General features: G+C 35.6%; 1 protein-coding gene across 1 annotated transcript in view; it reads left to right on the forward strand.

Moving 5' to 3' along the window:
• LOC131824148 (contactin-6-like) overlaps nt 1-21944 on the forward strand; it is a 305999-nt gene that overhangs the window by 71076 nt on the left and 212979 nt on the right.

Consider the following 21944-nt stretch of genomic DNA (forward strand, 5'->3'; position numbering starts at 1 on the left):
AGGCTGGTGGAGGATATTCATAGCTGAGACAACTAGGCTGCATTGACCTTGGTTCAGGTAACTCATCCTCTGTGTCTCTGGGCTTTTTCACATAGTGACTGCTTAGAGTGCCTGGAGAAATCAGGAGCATGCGAAATACCATGATGTTGAGACTTGCAACTGGCACAGTGTTATTTCTGCTACATTCTTTTAACCACTCTAAGCCACAAGACCAGTCCAGATTCAAGAGGTTTAGAAATATACTTCATCTCTTGATAGAAAAGCTGCAAAGCTATAATATAAAGGGGCACAGAAATAAAAAAGGGAGTAATATTGGCCATTTCTTCTAAATCACCAGCCCTGGTCTGTTAAGATCATAGAGTTCTTTTCTTAATTGTCAAAGTTTATATATTTGAGTTGTCACAGAGTTTGGACATCAGCTAGACTATCTCACTGTCAGAGCAGCCCTTCTACCATGCCATGCTGCTTCCCACCAACTGTGTAATAATGGGTACTTTTGAAGTTCATATATTTGTTTAAAAAAAAAAGGCAGTAATATACTGGAAGAACACAGAAACTAACATAGTAATTTACAAGCCAGAAAAGTAGCAATTAGAAGAGACACATATTTAATAGCAATTCCAAGAAATGGAAAGATAACACTAATCTTGAAAGCTATGAAAATGCTAAAATATGTAGAAATTAACCATTAGAATCAGAAAACCATATAAATAAAGGTGTTTAGAAGTACTAGTCATTTTTATTCCAGTGATTACATTATTTTGATTCATGTCACTTGTCTCTGTAACAAAGATTCAGAGTTAAATAATAATGTCTCTTTTTGTAATTAATTAAAAAAGGACAGAGAAGAGTCCTCAAGTTGCCCCCAAACTATACATGTGTGAATAAGAAATTCTCTTCCCACTTCACATACATTCACATTTCAGTTTCCTGTCAAAATTTAGCATCAACATTTGCCCTTTAAATATGTATATTGAATCAGCATAGTAGCTCTAAAACACCTTTTGTGTTAAATTAAAATAAATTATTATTCTCAGAATGCATATTAGATCTGAGAAATCCACCAATTCTTCTATTAACTTTTATTTATCCAAATTGGATGTGATTCAACATGTCCTTTTGCTTTAGTCTAAAGGGAAAAATAATCATATGTCCTTGGTGCACAATTTCCTTGTGAAAGAACAGATTGGATCTTTTTTCTTTCTTTCTTTTATTTTTTTAACCATAGCTATTTAAATAAAATAGTCTGAGCTAAACATTGCTCCAGAGGTAAGGATTTTGATAATGTATACACAAGAGAGCATTGCTTTAAATTTGTTTATTTATTTGTTTATTTGCTTTTAGAGATCTCATGGTGTGTCTTCCTACTTGCAGATACTAGGCTAGCTTGGAAAATTAGATTTTCTGATGAGGAAATGCTATTTCTGTGCATATGTAAAATATCTTCTTTGCTTTCCCAAAACTTACTTTTTATAAATTGTAAAAGGCTATGGTGGTCGGTATTAAGGAAGGCACATATCGCATGGAACACGGGGGCATTGTATGTAAACAGTGAATCTTGGATCGCTGCATCAAAAACAAATGATGTGTTGTATGATGACCAACATAACACACAAAAAAATTAAAAAATAAATAACCAAAAAAAAAAAAATTCTGAAAGGCTAGTAAGTCTTTTACAATTACCTGCTTTTTCCTTCCTATTTTCACTGATAAAATCTTTTGAAACTTTTGGTATTTTGAATCTTCCCAGATTCTTTCCTTTTAAGATTTTATTTATTTATTTGTTTGTTTGAGAGAGAGAGCAAGTGGCAGGAAGGAGCAAAGGGAGAGGGACAAGCAGACTCTGCCTTGAGTGCAGAGCTGGACCGGGGCTCATGAGATCATGAGATCTCACCCTGAGATCATGACCTGAGCTGAAACCAAGAGTCAGTCGCTTAACCCACTGAGCCAACTAGGCACTCCTAGACTCTAAAGTAAAACAAAATTTTGCCCCCAAACTCTTCTCCTGTTTTCTTTTGATTTGTTTGTTTTCATTAAGTTTACAACTTCTTCTACCACCTTTATTATAGACATAGGTCCTTAAGCCTTTACTATAAATCATAGTCCATGTAGGTGTATGTTATGATTCTGGCACATTTTTTAAATTGTGAGTGTTTAAAAGATCTATTGTTCTATCTTAGTATTTTTTCAATATTGTAAGAAAACTAAGGCCCATTTCATTAAGATACTAACCACTAATCGTATATTTTTAAATTATTTTATTTATGTGTTTGATAGACTAAATAACAGCCCCAAGAATATCTAAGTTCTAGTTTCTGGAAACTGAATTTTATATTTAATAACAAAATGGATTTTGAAGATGTGATTAAGTTAAAAAGATCTTGAGATGGGTAGATTATTCTGAAAAATCCGTGTGGGAAATCACAAGTGCCCTTATAAGAAGAAGGCAAAGGGGGATTTGGACACAGAGCAGAAGGCAATATGAAAACAGTAGAAAAAGATTTGAAGATACTGTGCTGTTGACCTTAAGCATGGAGGAGGGGACTATCAGAAAATGAATGAGAGGAATGAAGCTCTAGAAGTTAGAAAAGACAAAGGAACCAATGGATTCACCCCCTTTATCTTTGGAGGGAGTGTGGCCCTGTGGATACCATGGTTTCTGCCATGGGAAACCCATTTTGGACTCCTGATCTCCAGAATTGTGAGAAAATTAGTGTGTGTTGTTTCAGGCCATGATGTTATAATTTTTATAGGAGCTGTAGGAAACCAAGGCAATATGTTTCTTCCTCACTAGACCTTACGCTCCAGGGCTCTGGGACTATATCTTCCTGGCACTTGGCAGAGATTCAGTAAACATTTGTTGAATGAATGAATGAATGAATGAATGAAAGATTCAGTGTTGTTGGTCCTATTTGCATTTTCACCAAGTAGAAAAAATTTGGAGGGTGCCTAGATGGGTTAAAGCCTCTGCCTTCAGCTCTGGTCATGGTCTCAGGGTCCTGAGATTGAGCCCCGCATTGGTCTCTCTGCTCAGCAAGGAGTCTGGTTCCCCCTCTCTCTCTGCCTCTATCAAATAAATAAATAAAATCTTTGAAAAAAAAGAAAAAAAAAACCTTAGTCATCATTTCCTCTGAGAAACAATTGGTCTAGTCTATCCCAATAAATGTGTGCTATAATGATATTGTCATAGGGTTTCTGAGATGAAGTTCTAGTAATATTTAAAAGTTTCAAACCATTTGAATGGAAACTCCATGTGGGCAGTGATTTCCATCTGCTATATTCTCTACTGTTTCTTCACCACCTAGCAGATGGTCTAGAAATATTTATCAAATAAACTAAAGAAAGCAGTTCCATTCAATTCAACAGATGTGTGTGAGTAGCTCATATGTTCCAGGCACTGAGCTAGATGTTGACCTTCAAAAACAAGAGGCCCTGGTCCCTGCCCCCTTCACCCTACAGTCTAAAAAGGGAAACAAGCAAGTAAGTCAATATATGCAGTAAAGTACAAGTTGCTCCACGAGCAACACAGTAAAGAGTACTTAATGTGGGAGTGTTCAAAGAGGACATCCGCTGCTTTTTTTTCCATCTTCAATCTACTTATATATTTTATCTAGCAAATCTAGCAAATCTAGATTTTTACTAAAATAAAATGACAGAGAGGCATTGCATTTGTGTTGTTCTAGTTAGTGGAAGGATATACCCAGGGCCACTATATAGGAGAGTCTGTCTGAAAATGAAGTTAACACAGAAGTAGGACAATCCAAGGGAAGAAAAGCACAATTTTTTTTTCTTAAAATTCTATCTTTAGAACTTTAAGTAAGATAAGCCAATAAGATGTCCCTTTTTCATATAAGACTAACTTATATTGAGATGCTGTCCCATGTGATGGAAAGAATCTTGTCTAATACAGGTTAGGAAATTTATTTTTTTTTAAGATTTTATTTACTTATTTGACAGACAGAGATCACAATTAGGTAGAGAAGCAGGCAGAGAGAGAGAGAGAGGAGGAAGCAGGCTCCCCACCGAGCAGAGCCTGACATGGGGCTCAATTCTAGGACCCTGGGACCATGACCCGAGCCAAAGGTAGAGGCTTTAACCCACTGAGCCACCCAGGTGCCCCAGGAAATTTATTTTTGTTATAAATTACTGAAGATGCTAAGCTTAGGTTAAACATGAAATTCCACCTGGAATTAATGCCAAGTCACCACAGGGAAATAAGGAACAGAATAAATAAAGGAATCAGGAAAAGACACAGTTTTTCCTGGAAGGAAGAAAAAAAAAAAAAAAAAAACATCAACAGGTTTAGTATAGACTTGGAAGTTTGATTTTTAGCCCCCAAATTACTGAGGCGTGTGCATGTCTTTAGGGTAGGGACAACATAAATATTAATAGGATAATTTGGAGACCACATTGATAAATGGAAGAAAACTCTAATTTTCTTTTAGACAATACACAGGAAGTTTTCACAAAGAAATATTTTTTCTTAGGATAAATATTAAACAAAGTACCTAGAGCAAATCTATAGTGGATGTAATGAAGAAGCTGAAAAGCCATGTAGGATCAGATTCTGTTGATAACAGAATATCACAAGTATGAGAAATGGGTTTCTTTTAAATCTTTCACTTTACTATGATTTTTGTGTAAAATTTGATAAATTATAGGCAAACTGCAAAATTCAAGTTTTCACATTTAAAAATGTGACAATTGTAAAAAAAATTTTTTTTAATTGACATATAATGTATTAGCCCCAGGAGTACAGGTCTGTGAATTGCCAGGTTTACACACTTCACAGCACTCCCCATAACACATACCCTCCCGAATGTCCATAACCCCACCCCCTTTCTCCCAACCCCCCATCTCCCCAGCAACCCTCAGTTTGTTTTGTGAGATTAAGAGTCTCTTATGGTTTGTCTCCCTCCCAATCCCTCTTGTTTCATTTATTCTTTTCCTACCCCCCAGCACCCCCCCACGTTGCATCTCCACTTCCTCATATCAGGGAGATCATATAATAGTTGTCTTTCTCCGTTTGACTTATTTTGCTAAGCATAACCCTCTAGTTCCATCCACATCATCGCAAATGGCAAGATTTCATTTCGTTTGATGGCTGCATAGTATTACATTGTGTATATATACCACATCTTCTTTATCCATTCATCTGTTGATGGACATCTGGGTTCTTTTCATAGTTTGGCTAGACAATTGTAAAACATTTTAAAACATTAAATAATAGGATACAAGTAATAATCAGCTGAATCCTGTGCTGTGTCTGTTTTGGGTCATCTGGGCTTAGAGATAGTATAATTTTAAACCCAGTGCCTAATAACGTGCTTGGCAGTTCTTAAGAATATGCCAGTGAAGATCAGTGGCTGGTGTTATATTATAGAACATAATAAATAGCAACCCTTAATAGTTTTAAGGAATTTTATTTCCATGGCAATCAAAATTCATATCATCTTAAGAAGTTCTGCCTATTCTATTTTTAACTTTGTTATTTTAACAAAATATTATCACTTAACTGGTAGTTTTTCTAAACACTCCACTTGGTTCATGAATGTAAGGCTTATCTGTGTGCCATTTGTATTTATTTGTTACAGCTGAGCATTCTATACATATTTTACAAAATTATGGACTTGAAAACCTATTTGGTCAGTCCTGAAGTAGTACTGGTTATTCACTGTGAGACTTACTTGTGTTTCAGAGAGAAACTGAATAATTTAAGGAAGTCTACATGGAGCTAGTACATTTATTGGCAGAGTAGTATTAAAGGCCTCCTTTAGGCATTCTAACTATTGTATTGTGTCATCAGAGTCTAATGAGCTGGTTTCTCCCTCTGTATTAACTACTCTTGAGGAATAAACTGAGACTAGGAGTTATGTCTTTTCTGCCACCATTTATGTGCAGTATCTACTGACAAATGTGTTTATATTATCATCCAAACTCCCAAAGTAATCGATTTTTAAAATTGAATAAAGTTGTTTTTAGAGCTTATACCAAAAAAGTAAACAACAACAACCTGTGTATCAGTGTTTTTACATAGCTTGCTGTTTTGCAAATGGAGCAGCCTGAAATTGAATCTGAGAGAAAATCTACCTCCTCCTAAACACTCACAATCAGAGAACTACGATAAGGAGACATTGAAAAGTATTTATGATTGCTTAAATTTTACTCTGTTTCAAGCATAGCCTTCTATTGAATTGAGAGCCAGAGAAAATGAACTACCTGAGAGAGAAAGCTGCAAGAATGGAAATATGTACTGTAACCAAGATTTCTTCAAAGTAGACGATGTATCACACCGCAAATCCATGAAAATTGGCAGGTGTAATAAACCTGCTTTGCTCAAGGATCCCAGAAGCACATAATGGATATTCCTTTGGGTCAGAGTGTGATGAATATTGAGTACATCACAACCCACACTCTGCCTACGGTCTTGTTCAGATTTATTGTTGGCATAATAGCACCTTTAGGAATGGAACACCAGGCTATATTTTTAAGTCAAGTGACATCTTTGCAATTTCTAATAGAGATGGCCCAATTTAGAAATGCTGAAAACACCATTTTTATGCAATGCCTACTGATAAAGGTGTTTATATGATTATAAAATCTTCCTGCAAAGTAATTGATTCTTAAAACCTAAATGAAATTGTTTTTTAAGACCGATAACAATGTAGAAAAAAAAAAATTTCTGTTTTGTCAGCACTAGAAGGAAATGATTGGTATGCAGATGAGGCATTCTATAGGGAATGTTTTGGTCCTTAATAGATGAGAATGTGGAACATAGTTCTTTTAACTTCAAGTCTTTGAAGGAGAGGGTCAACCGTTCTTTAGAGGTGATAACATCAGGTAATATTTTTATTTTAATGATACCGTAAATAGTTTAACCGCAAATCGAAAATAACATGGGCATTTTGATAAAATTTTTCTTCTATTTAAAACTTTCCCAAGACTTAAATCAACCTCCTTATGGCTAGCAAGAAACTAGTTAATCTGACTTTTTTCAGCCTTTTTCATCTCAACTTATACTAAACTCCCCTTTGCTCACTACACTTGAGCCATAATTCTTTCTTATGCTCCCAGAAATATCAAGATTATTCTCTGCTCTGGACTTTTCCTTTCCTGTTCAGTTGCCTGGAGCGCTCTTCAAATCTCTCTATGCCTGGCTCTTTCCCTTATGCCCATCTCCAATTAGTCATCTCCATGGAATGATCTCTTAGAAACCTATCAAAAAAGAAAAAAAAAAAAAAAAAGAAAAGAAAAAAAAGAAAAGAGACCAGCTATAGAGGTAGCCAGCACTTGATCCCACTGCTGGCTCCAGTCACTCTTAGCAACCTTTTTTACTGTCTTTAGTGTACTTGTTACTATCAGGAATAACTTATACATTTGTTTATTACTTTTCCATTTTCTATTTATATCTAGTAGAATACAAATGCTATGCAGGTAAAAATATTTCCACCCATGTATGTAGCTCCATCTCTTATGCATAGTAGAATGTCTGACACATAGTAAGCATTCAATAAATATTTTTTTAAATAAATTAATAAGTGATTGATCTCTCAAAGTAAGTCCCCAAAACTACTCAAGGGTAATCCAATATCCCCAAACACTTAGAATTTTTATGTATATTATTAGAATCTACTTTTAAACATATGCATTTTAATCACAATATATCATTTGGTTTCAGGCACTTTTTTTACTCTTTAAAAAACTCATGGTGTATACTGAACACACAATGTTTGCTCAGGCACACTTGACCTGGGCAGGCATAATTTCAGTGTTGTTTCTTCAAGGACCAGCATACTTGACATACAGCCAGTGGTACTTTAATATTATTGGGTAGCAGATACCCACTGATACTGTGTCACAAATAATCTGAATATTTAAAACCTTTGAGCTGTATTTCACCTCAAAATGTATTTGTCCATTCCTTCCCAGTCCCAGGATTATCAGTCAGTTTGATCCCCCATTACCTTTCCTCTAGACTTTTGTAGTAGCCTCCTATGTGTTCTACCTATTTCAAGGCATCCCCTATATCCTTCACAAGACATAGCTTATTGACACAGACTCCTATAGAGGCAAATCTTCATCAAACACAGAGGATTTTGTCCTTACTCTGTGTCAGGACCTCCACAGATCCCATTTCCTATGAAGTTCAAACCATCTAATCAAGCATTCAAATTCAATTTCCTTCAACAAATATTGAAAGTTCTCCAATTAATTTAATTCAACCTGTGCCCTGGGCCAGATCTTCTCTCTCTCTCCTTCATGTATCCTTCATTTAAGTCAGACTGTACTACCAATGAGATCTCTGCACATTTTTTCCACTCCTCATATGAATGTCTCCACCTGCATTGTCCTTCTTTGGATCCACTTCCTTCCAATGAAATAAAATCCAGTCTTTCTCAGCCATGTTCAAATGTGACCTCCATTCTGAATAATCTTCCAAACAACAAATAATTTTCTTTTTTTCCTAATACTTATGCCACATACTTTGTTTAAAAAGAGGTCATTTTTCTCAAATTCTCAAACTGCTCAAATTGCTCATTCTGAGAAATAGACTATATTTACTCTTGTTGAAAATAAATTTATAATGATGTAATGCTCTGTTCTAAAGGGAAAATAAAAACTAACCTTTAATATTTGATTATTTATACTTTATATCTAGTGCCTTATAGTTTATAAAGTGTTTTATGTGCAGTGTTTCATCTGTGCTTGAAAGTAAGCAGAGAAAAGATTGCTATCTTTCTTCTCTAGCTGGAGAAACTGAAATTCAGAGGTAAAAGACTTATCAAGGACCATAGGGCTAGAAAATAGCAAATTTTATGATGAGAATCCAAAGTTCAAATGAAAATTTTGTTAGTATTTATTCAAAACATTCACTTCTTGACAAAGACTCAAATTTATGTAACGGTTGTTTTTTTTGTTGTTGTTGTTTGTTTTTAAGTTAATGTCAATTGTGTGTAGAGGACAGCTTCTGCTCAGAGTGTAGTAGGTTTTAAAGAAGCAGTCTCAAATTTGATGACCAACAAACAAAGGAATAGTAGTTATAAACATATAAATCCAGTGTGTGGGTATGTATTTTATAAACATTAAAAATCAAAAATATACAAGTTAAAATTACAGACAGAATAAACGCTTTTAGAATTTCTAACATTTTCTTTCCTATCAGTAGTTCACCTCGTATACTCTTTGTGCCCCACTTTGGAGATATGTATTTTAAAGATAAGAAAAGGGTATGTCTTATGTGGAAGAGTCACAGGGAAATAGAAAACTACCTGCACTTACAGCAGTTCTCAACTCACTAGAATAATGGGGAGTATTTGGAATTGAAAAGTAGTCATATTTGAAAAATTGTGAGTAAAGCAAAAGTAGATTAAAATTGAGAAAAAGTAGATTTATTATATTTGATTTCATTAAAATATTGTGCAAACCTGAAGAACACACATGCAGTCCTACAGAGCCATTATTTTTAAAATTGTAGGTAGATGTATCATTTACCTATTGCCAAGTAACTAATTCTGTAATTCTGCAGCTGGTCTGGATATTTCCTCTCCTGATTTCACTTTGTTTCTCTCCTCTCATATGGCTTCCCTGAGTTGGAATCAAAGAAAACTGGAAGATTGGACAGAGGAAGGGAGAGATCAAATTACTCAGGGTGTTATAAGTCATGATAAGGGGCTGGATTTTGTTAAAAAAATGTCTGTATTATGTGGATTTGAGGCAGCTATAATTGCCCTTTGTTCCTTTCCTTTCCTTTTCTTTTCCTTTCTTTTATTTTTTCAAAGAAACACCTTAGTAATGTTCTAAATAGTCATGTGAGAACCTTTCAAAATACTGTGCCAGAAACCCACCCCTGCAATTCAGATTTAAGCATGTTGAGTTTGGTCATCGGGATTAAGTTTAAGTGACGGTTCTACAAATTCTCACAAACTGAACCCACCCAAGATATCGAGCACTCCAATCAGGATGCAGAATTTTCCCAACATCCCCAAAACTCCTCCATTACAGCTGAGACTCAAAAGGGTAACCATTACCTGACTTAATGGCCACATAGATTAGTTTTATATTTTGTATGCTAAGTTCGTATAGTATATAACTTCTCTGTGTTGTATACATCTATAAACATGTGTACATGTGATTATAATACATATAAAATCATATAGTATGTACTTTTCCCATTTTACTTTTTAGATTTGACATTAGCTCTGTGAGATTCACCCACATTGTTGTGTATAGCAGGAGTTCTCTAATTCCCATTAGTGTATTCCATTTTATGATTCCGTTATATGAGTCTTTCATAGTTTATGTTTCATTCTAGTCTTGATGGGCATTGGAGGTTATATGTTTTAATTTTTTAATTTAGTTTTTCAGCTTTATTGAGGTATAATTGACATAATTGTTTATATTTAAGGAGTACCGTGTGATGATTGCATATACTTAGACATTGTGACATGTCTCCTTTAATCAAGCTATTTAAGATATCCATCACTGCACAGAGTCAAAGGGTACAAAATATTTTGTTTACCTTATGGAATTAGTACTAATTTCAGAAACAAGCATAATAGACTTTAATGCTGCTCAAAACGATCTCTCAGTCTGAAAATGTACCTAATAGATTATCAGAAAATAGATGAAGAGAATTTCTTTCCCTTCTCTTAATAAATCAAACTTGCATTTTCCTAAAGCTTGCAGCTGACATCAAGTGTTGTCTGCTCACTTTACCAGAAGCTCACAGTGGAGAGATTTGGTACATACAGAACTAAAAAACCAACATTTGAACAAAGAACAAAACCCTCCCCAAGTGCTCACCAGCTCTTTAATCGGTTCACAATATTGAGCTGGGAAACAATGATTATTTCTTACATCAAAAGGGCAGAAAGATTTGTTTTTGTTTGTGTGTTTTACCTGTATTTGCATTCCTGAGAATTGTAAAAAGCAGTAATATAAAAGAACACAGAACTGATACATTTGTGATTGGAGCTTTGCGCAGCCACAGTTGTACAACTGAGGATAAGGAGGTACCAATCCCTCATCGTCTTCATAGAATTCTTATTGAAAATCACCAGTAATTGAAGGAAGAGTGCTTTCTGTGGGCAAATTATCTGAATCAACCTCATCACCACCGTATCTCTTAATAATTGCCAATTGTTCTTTCCATTTTGTATTCTTTATGTAATATTCTTAACTGAATCCAAGGCCATAAGTATAATTTGATATATGTAAGTTCATGGACACATATTTATTTTGCTTACCCAGATTTTCACACTCTCTTAAATAGAAGCTGACAATTTTCCAAATGATTTTCTGTTGCATGATGAAATATTTGTGGGAGCTGGACCATGCTTTGTGTTGGAGAACACATTTTTGGAGTCCAAAGTATGAGATGGGTTTGATGATACAGATGGGTTTTTTATTTTTTAATTTATCTTTTTAACAGATAAATTATTATTTTTATTGAAATGGAATTGACATATAATGTTAGTTTCAGTTGTACAATGCAGTGATTCCACAAGTCTGTATACATTAGGGTATGTTCACTATAACCAGCAGATGGATTTTTTTTTTTTTTTTTTTTTTTTTTTTAGAGAACTGGTTCCAGAAAAATCATCTCCTATCAGTTGCTGAGTTTTTCTGTTTACCACCTACCTGGACATTCTGCCTCTTTGTGTCTGCCTATTGCCTTTATTTTTACATCATCAAAATCATTTCAAATGAGACCACAGGGATAGACAAAGAAGGTAGAAGTAAAGTCAGACCAGGGACAATCATCTGGCCTCTTTCCCTATTTAGTTTGGCCCTTGATGACATTTGAGTTTATAATGTACCAGAAGATGACCACAACCCTTTATAGCCTTGATATTCAGTGATTCAAAAATGAAAAGCATTACACAACTTACTGTTTGCTAATAGTTCTGGTGAAAGAATGTACAAGTACAGCACTGCTTCTTTCAGCTAAAAACCACTTTGGGACTCATCTATGAATTTCATTTATCCATCTTATTCTATTCCCTTGGGTAATTATGAGTGAATTGCTCTGTGCTGTTCTTTTGTCAAACATTTTCTGATTGTTATTTTGAGATTATTTTCAAGAGTATCACTGATGGAGCATAGTCACACATGAATAATGCTTTTTATTTTTAAACTCTAATGCCGCGGTTGAGTTGTCAAATGCCACAATTTCATGGCTAAGTCTGTGCTATACTCTCCTGTCCCAGCCTTCAGAGCTCATTGATTAGTCTGCCTGTCTGTCAATGTGGTCAATCAGTTAATTCAATGGGACACCCAGACACTCCAAACAAACTATTACTGTGGGGAGACAGACTAAAATACATGTTTAGCAGCGGATGTGTTAAGAATGTAAACAGCCACTCTGTAATCATTTGATTCTTCTCAATTTACATGACTGCTGCTTTTCAGCAGAAAACCAAGTGATGATCAGGAGAAATCTGAATCTAGAAAAAAGAAGGACTGACAAACTTGACTTAGCTATAACTACATTTCCTAAATTTCCCTTTCCTGTACGGTTTTAGATTAGAGTTGACCAAAAAGGAAATTTGGGTGAAATTTAGAAGATAGAAATGACACATTTTTCTGAGAGCTCCATGTAAGTAATTGTGAGAGAGACATAAATAAGACATAAATTGTGAGAGAGACATAAATAAGAGTATGTGCTCAGTCTCTTTCTTCATATCCAGCTTTTGTTCCAATTGCTAACATTGCTGGTCAACAGTGACCCCAAACCTACTCTCCAAACTTTTCATTTTATTTGACAAATCTTGGCCATTCTAAATTTCCAAATACTACCAAGAATTTTGCCTCTGATACATAATCAAATACTTAGGTCTTTTGCATATTTTCTTAGAACTATTGGGTTATATATGTGGCCCAAGTTATATTTCATCTTAAATTTTATTCAAAAAGAGTACTTTAAATATTCTTAATTATACTCTGCTAAATTCTTTAATTATACCATAACAATTAACAAAGATCTGAAGTAAAAAGGAAAAATGTTAGTCTGTCCATTATGTGTTAAAAAATCAGAAAAGCTATCTCCCAAGACTCTCAGTTAATAGCAGAGCCGAGTCTAAAATCCGGAGTGTCTATTTAAATTGCAAACTTCCTTGGGAGGGGAAATGCTTGATCTCTAGAGCCCTTTGATTTCAAGAATTTGATATCCCAAGAAGATACAGATTGAGGTCTTAGCATAAATCAGAATAATCAAAGTGCAACTTAAAACATTTATATGAAGTTCAAAAATACTTCTTTTTTTGTATTGCTTGTATTACCAAAATCTTAATGCAGGAGACATAGAGAATCAAATTAAGAGTGTCAGAAGTAAAATATCCCATGACCAGCTCTTTGCTCCTTCTTTTATTCCTTCCTCATATACAGTGCCATGTACTTAGCATTGAATGTGGACTTTGGAAAAGGTCATACCCATATATGAATCCCATTGCTGCCCTTCAGGTAGTAGGCTACCCTAAAATTGCCTACCCTTCTCTGCATCAGTCTCTTCACTTTGTAATAGAGATAACAACTACTTTATAGAGTGAGTTTGACATGTTACTATTCACATTCACATTACTGTGGACATACAAGAATACAGAGTGCTTAGCACCGTGCCCATTAAATGATAGCTAGTGATCACAGTTTGAGTGGAGCTAAGAGCTGTGTAACTAGTAAGAGTTGAAGTAGCAGCAATGACCAGTGTTCATGACTGCTAGTTTGTGTTCATATCTCTAAGGGCAGATCTTTAAACTCAGTCAACTGGGAAATTTACTGTCTTCCTTTGATCCCTGGGCTTTAGCTGGCTACTTCTTAGTGCTTCTTACTTCTCTGAGTCACTGAGTTATAGTCAGTGTTAAAATGGATAAAAGGCCATGTTCGACCTCCTAACTGGGGTATGGTGACCGCAGACAAAATCCCAAACTTAAATGAAGGAATAATTATGGGTACCAGAAAGAGGTGGGAGGAACTGTGAAGATTCAGATTGCATAACCCAAAATTTTGCTTCAAAATTTCATTTCAAAATTTTGGCTACAGAATCAATCTGCTACCCATAAATCAGATTTTCTCAGCATTAATGCCACTGACCTGATAATTAATCAGATTTTGAACCAGATAATCCTTTGCTATATGGGACAGTCCTGTGCATTGTAGAATGTTTGGCAACATGCTGGGCCTCCAGACTGGATGCCAGTAGTATCCGCCCAACTAAGTCATGCAATAAAAAAGATGTCTCCAGACTCAAAAAGTCCACTAGGGGAGCAGAAGTACCTCCAGCTGAAAACAACTCCTGTATGCTCTTGACTAAAGAAATCTCCGAATCTCCAAGCAACTATTCGTTATACTCTGCCTTCCAGTGAAGACTTAGCCTCTGATTTCACACCATTCAAATGTACAATAGTTGTTGAGTCTTCAGACCTGGGAACTCCAACCCTGTCCTATTGAATCATCTCTGCATGGAGGTAGACAGCTACTTTAGGAGTATCTCCCACCAAATGCATTCCCCTTGTGCTCTCTGGAAAAAACAACTGCATGAAATTCATACTTCTTTGCATTTACTACCTCAGAGGTGCTTTAAAAAATTGTATTTTTCACTGCTCTAAACCCTAGTTTACTTTTCCATCAATTTCTGAGGGTCTTCAAAAACAGGATTGTATTAGCTTCTGCAGATACTTCTGGTAATACAAATATTTTAGAAAACACACAAAACAGGCTTTTAACATAAAACAATGAATCAGGAAGGAAGGAAGAAGACAAGAATTAGTGAACTGTCAATGATTAAACACCTACCACATACCAGCCTCTCAACTAAGTAGCCTGTATATATTCTCATCTAGCTTTTACAGTAAAAACTCACATGAAGAAACTGAGACTGAGGCAGATTAAGGTTTCAACAGTGTACTGTAAGTAATTGGCTGTTCCAGATTGTTCTGCCTGACTCAGTACTGTGTGCCCACTTTAATATACCCTTGTAATAGTGTTCAGGAATTCCTGTGAAAAGTGGAAACAGCTGGTGTAACCGTATTTGTGTGTGTGTGTGTGTGTGTGTGTGTGTGTGTGTGTGTGTTGGTGTCTTAAAGCTTAAGCCTTATTTTAAAATGTTAATTGTTTCACTAAAATCTGATTCAACTATGTCCCAGAGGATCAAAGAGAATATTCGGATTTTTTGATGAGCAACTCATACCCTTCAGAGTGAAGAAAGGTTTCTATCTACAGACCTGTAATAAGGCAAGCTGTTTCTTTTTTAAAATGATTTAGAGGCAGCTGGCCTCCAGTCTGCTAGTCTGTTAGTGTCTAGCTTGGCTATTCATCATCAGAGTCAGGAATCTCTGCCCATTTCACATAAGGTATGTGTCTTCCTACTGGAAGATCTTTCTCCAGAAGTGGATGGGTTCAGGCCAAGGTCTCGTCTTGTGAAATAGAGACAGATCTCAGCACTATTTATATCATACTCGAGCTGACTCTGTGCCATTGCTCATTTAACCTACTTGTCTTCCTATCTAAAGATGTTCTTTCCCTTCTGGCCTTCCTGCCAGCTGTGACTTCAGTCTAGGCGAGCCTTAAGGAGAGGACATTTTTAAGGATTACTCTATTTGTTTCATCTTAGAAAAGTTTAACATTCTTGCTATAGACATAGGGAGTGGTTGTATATATTGTCTTCTTTCTTCTTTGCAGTAGGAATTAATCGGTCCAGTTCTGCTTATTATTGACTCATCTCTGGCTTCTTCATTTGGAAATCTAACCCTTATGCTAAATGCTTTTATATCATCTGGCAGTTTGCATAGACTTTAGTGTGAATGTTCCAATAAAAATAGCTGTCTTCATTAAGCTTTCTAACATGTGCCCAATATTGTGCTAAGTGCTTTACATGAACGATTTCATTTAATTTTCAGAAAACTGTAAAGGGAAATAGATTTTGTTATCCCCATTTTAGACAGAGGAAACTAATGAAGAACAGCTAAACAGCTTTTGAACTTCACGTACCTAGTATATGGTGCAGTTGGACTGGAACCTAGATTTATCTAATCCCAAGACTCAAGGATGTTCCATTTATCACACTGCCTCCCAGTGAGTTTCTTTTGGGATTATTTTATTACTTGATCAGTAATATTATTTTCATTTTTGTATTTTTTGTTGATAAAATGAATGCCTTTGTAGAATCTTCAAAGATATAAAAATTGGATTAAAAACAAAACAATCTCTGGAACTTGCCCTTTCCTAATATTTTGTGTGTGTGTGTGTGTGTGTGTGTATAAGAAACCTAGAATAATGGACTGTAACAGTATTCCAATCTAAAATATGTTTCTACTTGCCAACACCAGAAAAGTTATGTTGCTTTTCTAGACTTCAGTTTCTTTATTTGTAAGCTGATGGGGTTGGATTAACGAATTCTTAATTCCTTTTGATATTGTCTGATTTTTTGATGCATAGGGTTTTTTTTTTTAAGATTTTATTTATTGGATAGAAAGAGAGAGATCACAAGTAGGCAGAGAGGCAGGCAGAGAGGGGGAAGCAGGCTCCCTGCTGAGTGGAGAGCCTGATGGATGCAGGGCTCCATCCCAGGACCCTAAGATCATGACCTAAGCTGAAGGCAGAGGCTTAACCCACTGAACCACCTAGGGGCCCCTGATGCATAGGGTGTTTCTGCCTCACAAAGGACTTGTAAAATACACTGCAGACAACACCAGTAATAGGAAATTCTGCGTCCCCGCCTGCTTAGCTTTGCTCATTCAGGGATCTCCATAGTGTCTCTCCCTAGAGATTCGGAGCACTTACTTAATTTAATATAGCCCTTTATAAAATGGGTCTTCTCTGCAAATCTCTGCTTGAGGCATTTCTCTGGTACCTACACAATACATTTACTTTATTCAAAGGCTTCCTTTTTTTCCCCTAAGAACTTCCTGTTCATTTAGCTACAGCCAGAGGAAAAGCTAACAAATTTGTACATCTCTTCAGAGGCACCCAATTTACTAAATGTCTTTTAATAGGCATGGGAGCCTATAGAATGCCCTCTGAGAGACAATGAAAAGAATTATTTGTTTAAATACACAATTATGTAGGATATGATTTCAGATTGAATCTTTTTTTTTTTTTTTATGCATTAAAGTGGACTCTGCCTCATATTGAAATTATTTAGCTGCATCTTATGGACTTTTCAGGTTTCCAATCACAAAACATTCTCCTGTCAGGTTTTCTGGCATAAATGCGACCCTATAGATTGAATGATGGTAATGACAATCACTGAACCCTTTCCTTTTTTATTCCTTTTTTTTCTTTTTTTTTTTTTTTTTTTGTATTCCAGATTTAATTATAGTGGGAAGTACATTAGTAACTATTTGTTTGGACTTTGGGGTCCACTGTCATCTTATAAAACCTCTGGCATCCATTCAGCAACTGTTAGTCATATGTCTCCTACTGCTCACTTCTGAATCCCTATGCCTAAATCAGTGATGGGCACACAGGAGAAATTCAGATAAAATTAAATTAAGATACCAAGCAGTATGCTTATAGGTAAAGTACTAAGCAAAACTGACATGGGGCCAATCCTTACAGAGCTTATAGGCCAATAATTTTATCCTCACACCACACACACACACACACACACACACACACACACACCTGTGATTAGTGCATGAAAAGACACCTGTCTTTAAGAATTTGTAATAGGGAAAACTCACTTCTTTGAGGATTTCACTGAAACTGCTGTGAAGAATTGACTTTCTGAAATCTCAATAATAATTGACCATTAATTAGATAAAGTGGAGAAAAGGTATTTTCAGATTGGACACAGGCAAAAATAAACAACAAAGAAACTAGATAGAAGGACACACAGGTAATTCAAGGCCAACAGAAATGTAGTACAGACAATAATAGCAAGAACAGCAGATGAGTAATAGAACAGCCGATGAGGCAACAGGGAGCAGCAGGGATCAAGTCATTAAGTACTTTGTAGGTCCTTTTGCAAAATATCAAGTATTTTTCCCTTTGTCCAAAAGTAATCGAGTCATTAAGTGATTTCCAGCTGGAAGAGGGAAATAGGAGAGGAGAGAGAAACAACAAAAACATGATCAAATTTGTGTATATAGTATATTGATACATGACCACATTGGCCCCTCAATGGTAACTGTATGGAAAGAATAAGACTTAAAAGGCAATCATAGAGAAAGACAACTATCATATGATCTCCCTGATATGAGGAAGTGGTGATGCAACATGGGGGCTTAAGTGGGTAGGAGAAGAATCAATGAAACAAGATGGGATTGGGAGGGAGACAAACCATAAGTGACTCTTAATCTCACAAAACAAACTGAGGGTTGCTGGGGGGAGGGGGTTTGGGAGAAGGGGGTGAGATTATGGACATTGGGGAGGGTATGTGCTTTGGTGAGTGCTGTGAAGTGTGTAAACCTGGAGATTTACAGACCTGTACCCCTGGGGATAAAAATATATGTTTATAAAAAATAAAAAATTAAAAAAATAATAATAAAATAAATAAATATTATTTTAAGAGACACCTTGGACAAAATGGGTTAAATGGTGATTGTTGCTTTGTTAGGAAATGATATTAAATGAGACAACTGTTTTTTATTATAAAAAATATTTTTTCTACAAAGTTTATGTGTGTTTATTGTATATGAGAAATAAAACAAAAAAGAAAATATGAACTGCAAAAAAAATAAAAAGGCAATCATAGTAATCAAGGTGAAAAAAAAATCCATGGTTTTGTATAGGAATCTAGCAATAGAATTATTTTAAAAGATTGAGGACTTAATCTAAGGGTTAAAAATTAGACTTGGCATTGTATAGATAAGTGAGAGGAAGGAAAATGTTAAGGAGGACTCCCATATATCTGATGAAGCGTTCAGTTCAGTAGTGGTATCATTTTCTGCAGAAGGAAGATAACCAGATTTGGAGTTTGATCATGAGTTTCTTATTCCACAAAAATTTATTGTTCCTGTAGAAGTATGGACTCTAAAAATGACTAACCCATGGAACAAAAAGAATAAGACTGAGTGGACTCATGATGAATTTGGGAATCATCGTGTCATGGGTATGAATAAAATACAATAGGCATAGATGAAAAAAGGGGCACCATGACTAAATGTAAAGCAACTTGATTCAAGCTGGTTAGTTGAAGAGAGTGGCTGATGCAGAATACTGAACAGGCAAAGTGGTAAAAAAGTAGAAACCACAAAGATATGAAGCAAGCTGAAGAGTGTGGTATCATAGAGTATTTTCAGGTGAGGAAATAGTCTATGACCACTGACTGGCCAAATACATGAAGAATTAAAAGAAATATCTATAGATGTGATGACACATATGTCACTTGGAACCTTAATTGAACTATATCTATTTAAGAAATAAGGAGTAAAGTTGAATTTAGCAAACGGCAGGTAAGAAAATAGAAGCAATACGGGACACCTGGGTAGCTCAGTTGGTTAAGCGGCTGCCTTCGGCTCAGGTCATGATCCCACCGTCCTGGGATCGAGTCCCACATCGGGCTCCTTGCTTGGCAGGGAGCCTGCTTCTCCCTCTGCCTCTGCCTGCCACTCTGTCTGCCTGTGCTCGCTCTCGCTTCTCTATGACAATAAATAAAATCTTAAAAAAAAAAAAAAGGAAAATAGAAGCAATGCATATAGAAGCCAATTTATAGACATTAGCTTTGGTAGAAGTTAAAATGTTTATAATTTATTGGGGAATAAAATACACTACACATAATCTCAAATTATCACCCCACAGATTATGTCTGCATTACAGAGAAAGAGACTTCCCCAATGGCAAGATATGCACATTCCACTCTAACCAAGTGATCAAACAGCATCATTAATAAAGAGACCAACTGGAATAGCATACTTCCTAATAGAATAACATGTATGAACACCATCTATGTCATATTCTTGCCAAGAATGTTTAACCTGAATCTGATCTTGAGGAAACCATCATAGAATTCGGGTAGGGAAAACTCTTCATTGTGCAGGCCCTTCAAAAATCTTGATAAGGTAGAAGTAGAAAATATAGAGCTGTTCCATATTAAGAGAAACTAAAGAAATTGTATTGAAAAGGCAGTTTTGATGTGATCCTGAAAAAAATATTCAGATATAAAGAGTAAATATTTTTGGCCAATAGGATAAATTTAATATAGACTGTAATGAAATGCTGTATCCATGTTAATTGTTTCACATGTGATAATACTGATATGATTATTGAAGAATAATAGCCTTTTATTAGAAAATAAATGCTAAGACATTTAGAGATGAAATGTAATATTCTGCAACTTATTGTTACAGCAGTAAATCACATTTTTACAATTTCCAGCACACCTAATTTCCTCGTTTCAAATATGTATTCAAGATTTTGTCTAGCATCACATTCCTTCTACCTGAAGAGCTTTCTTCAATATTTCTTTTAGTGCAGATCTGCTGACAATGTATTCTATGAGTTTTTGTGTGTCTAAAGAAAATACGTATTTTTCCTTCATTTGTGAAAGATACTTTCATTGGGTATAGAATTGTGGGTAGACAGATTTTTCATTCAGCCTTTTAAAGATACCCTCCATTTTCTTCTGACCTGTATGATTTCTGAAGGTAAGTCTGCAATTTTTGTATTTGTTTTTTCTATATGTATGTGTTGTTTCTCTCTGTTTGCCTTTAAGATTTTCTGTTTGTCTTGACTTTTTCTGTTTGAATATGACTTGCTTAAGTATTTTTAGTCTTGATTAGTATTCCTTCTGCCCTGATCTCACTTTCTTCTTGTGAGAGTCTAATTACGCTTAAGTTAGACAGTTTGATATTATCTAACAGCTCTTGGAGGCTCTGCTGTGCTTCCTTCACTGATATTCTTTATGATTTAGCTTAGGGATTCCTATTAACTTATCTTCACTTTCACTGATTCTTTCCTCAAATGTGTCAAGTCTGCTGATGAAACTGATGAAGATTTCCTTTATCACTGTTTTTAATTTATAACATATCCAATTGATTTTTCCCATCTATCTGTTTAAATTATCCTACTGATGTTCCCTGTTATCTTTGTTTTTCATTAGAGCTTTAATGCATTAATCACAGTTATTTTAAATTTTTTGTGGATCATTCCAATAACTATGTTATATCTGATTCTGGTTCTGTTGATTGCTTTGTCCCTTGGTAGTATTTTTTTCCCCTGTTTTTATGCTCTATAATATTTTGATGAGAACTGAACATCTTGGATGGAACAGTAGAAATAGTTTCTATTCCTGGGAGTAGGCATGGTTTTACTTCTGGTAAGCCTCCTGTGTAGGAGTTTGAGTCAATCTAGCCAAGAGGGGTACTGGGTTTAGATTTGCTATGATTATCCTCATGGTACCACTGGTTTCAATTTCCTTTAGGACAGTGGTGTTTAGGGTGAAGGTTGGTTTGCCAGAAATTTTCTTCTCAGTGTGTATTCCACTCTCTTCTTTAGGGTCTTCTCTTTGCATTGCACCTCAAAGACTGTCTTTATACATGTTTTTGAAACCCCCAAGTTGTACTCCACTATTAGAAGTCACTGAACCTATTCAGCCTCAGCGTACAGTGATGGAGGGATATTCTTGTTCTGGCGAAGCTTCAGTCTTAGGCAAACACTGTGTTCCTAGGTTTCGGGAACGTGGCTGCATCAGTCTTCTTGCCCTCTTCCCAGTAACTCTGGGAGAGATATAGGTTCTGATTTGTTTTGTTTACATTCTCTATCTCCAGCTACAGTGTGTTTTCACCACTTGCTGAAAGTGCTTTTCCCTGCAGTTTGAAGCTTTCCTTCCATAGGAGAGAGAGGGGTGAAGGATATAAATGGGGTTTCTTGCCTTTTCTGTGGTGGCTGTTTTTCCCTCTCCTTGTCTGTATTATAAGGATTATACTACAGTAATTTTTTATAAGCTTCTGCTGGGGTCCAAAGAAGGAGCCTGTGATTGGGTACAAAGTTTCCTTATAGCTCTTGCC

This window comes from Mustela lutreola, chromosome 2 (genome assembly GCF_030435805.1).
Source record: "Mustela lutreola isolate mMusLut2 chromosome 2, mMusLut2.pri, whole genome shotgun sequence".
Classification (NCBI taxonomy): domain Eukaryota; kingdom Metazoa; phylum Chordata; class Mammalia; order Carnivora; family Mustelidae; genus Mustela; species Mustela lutreola.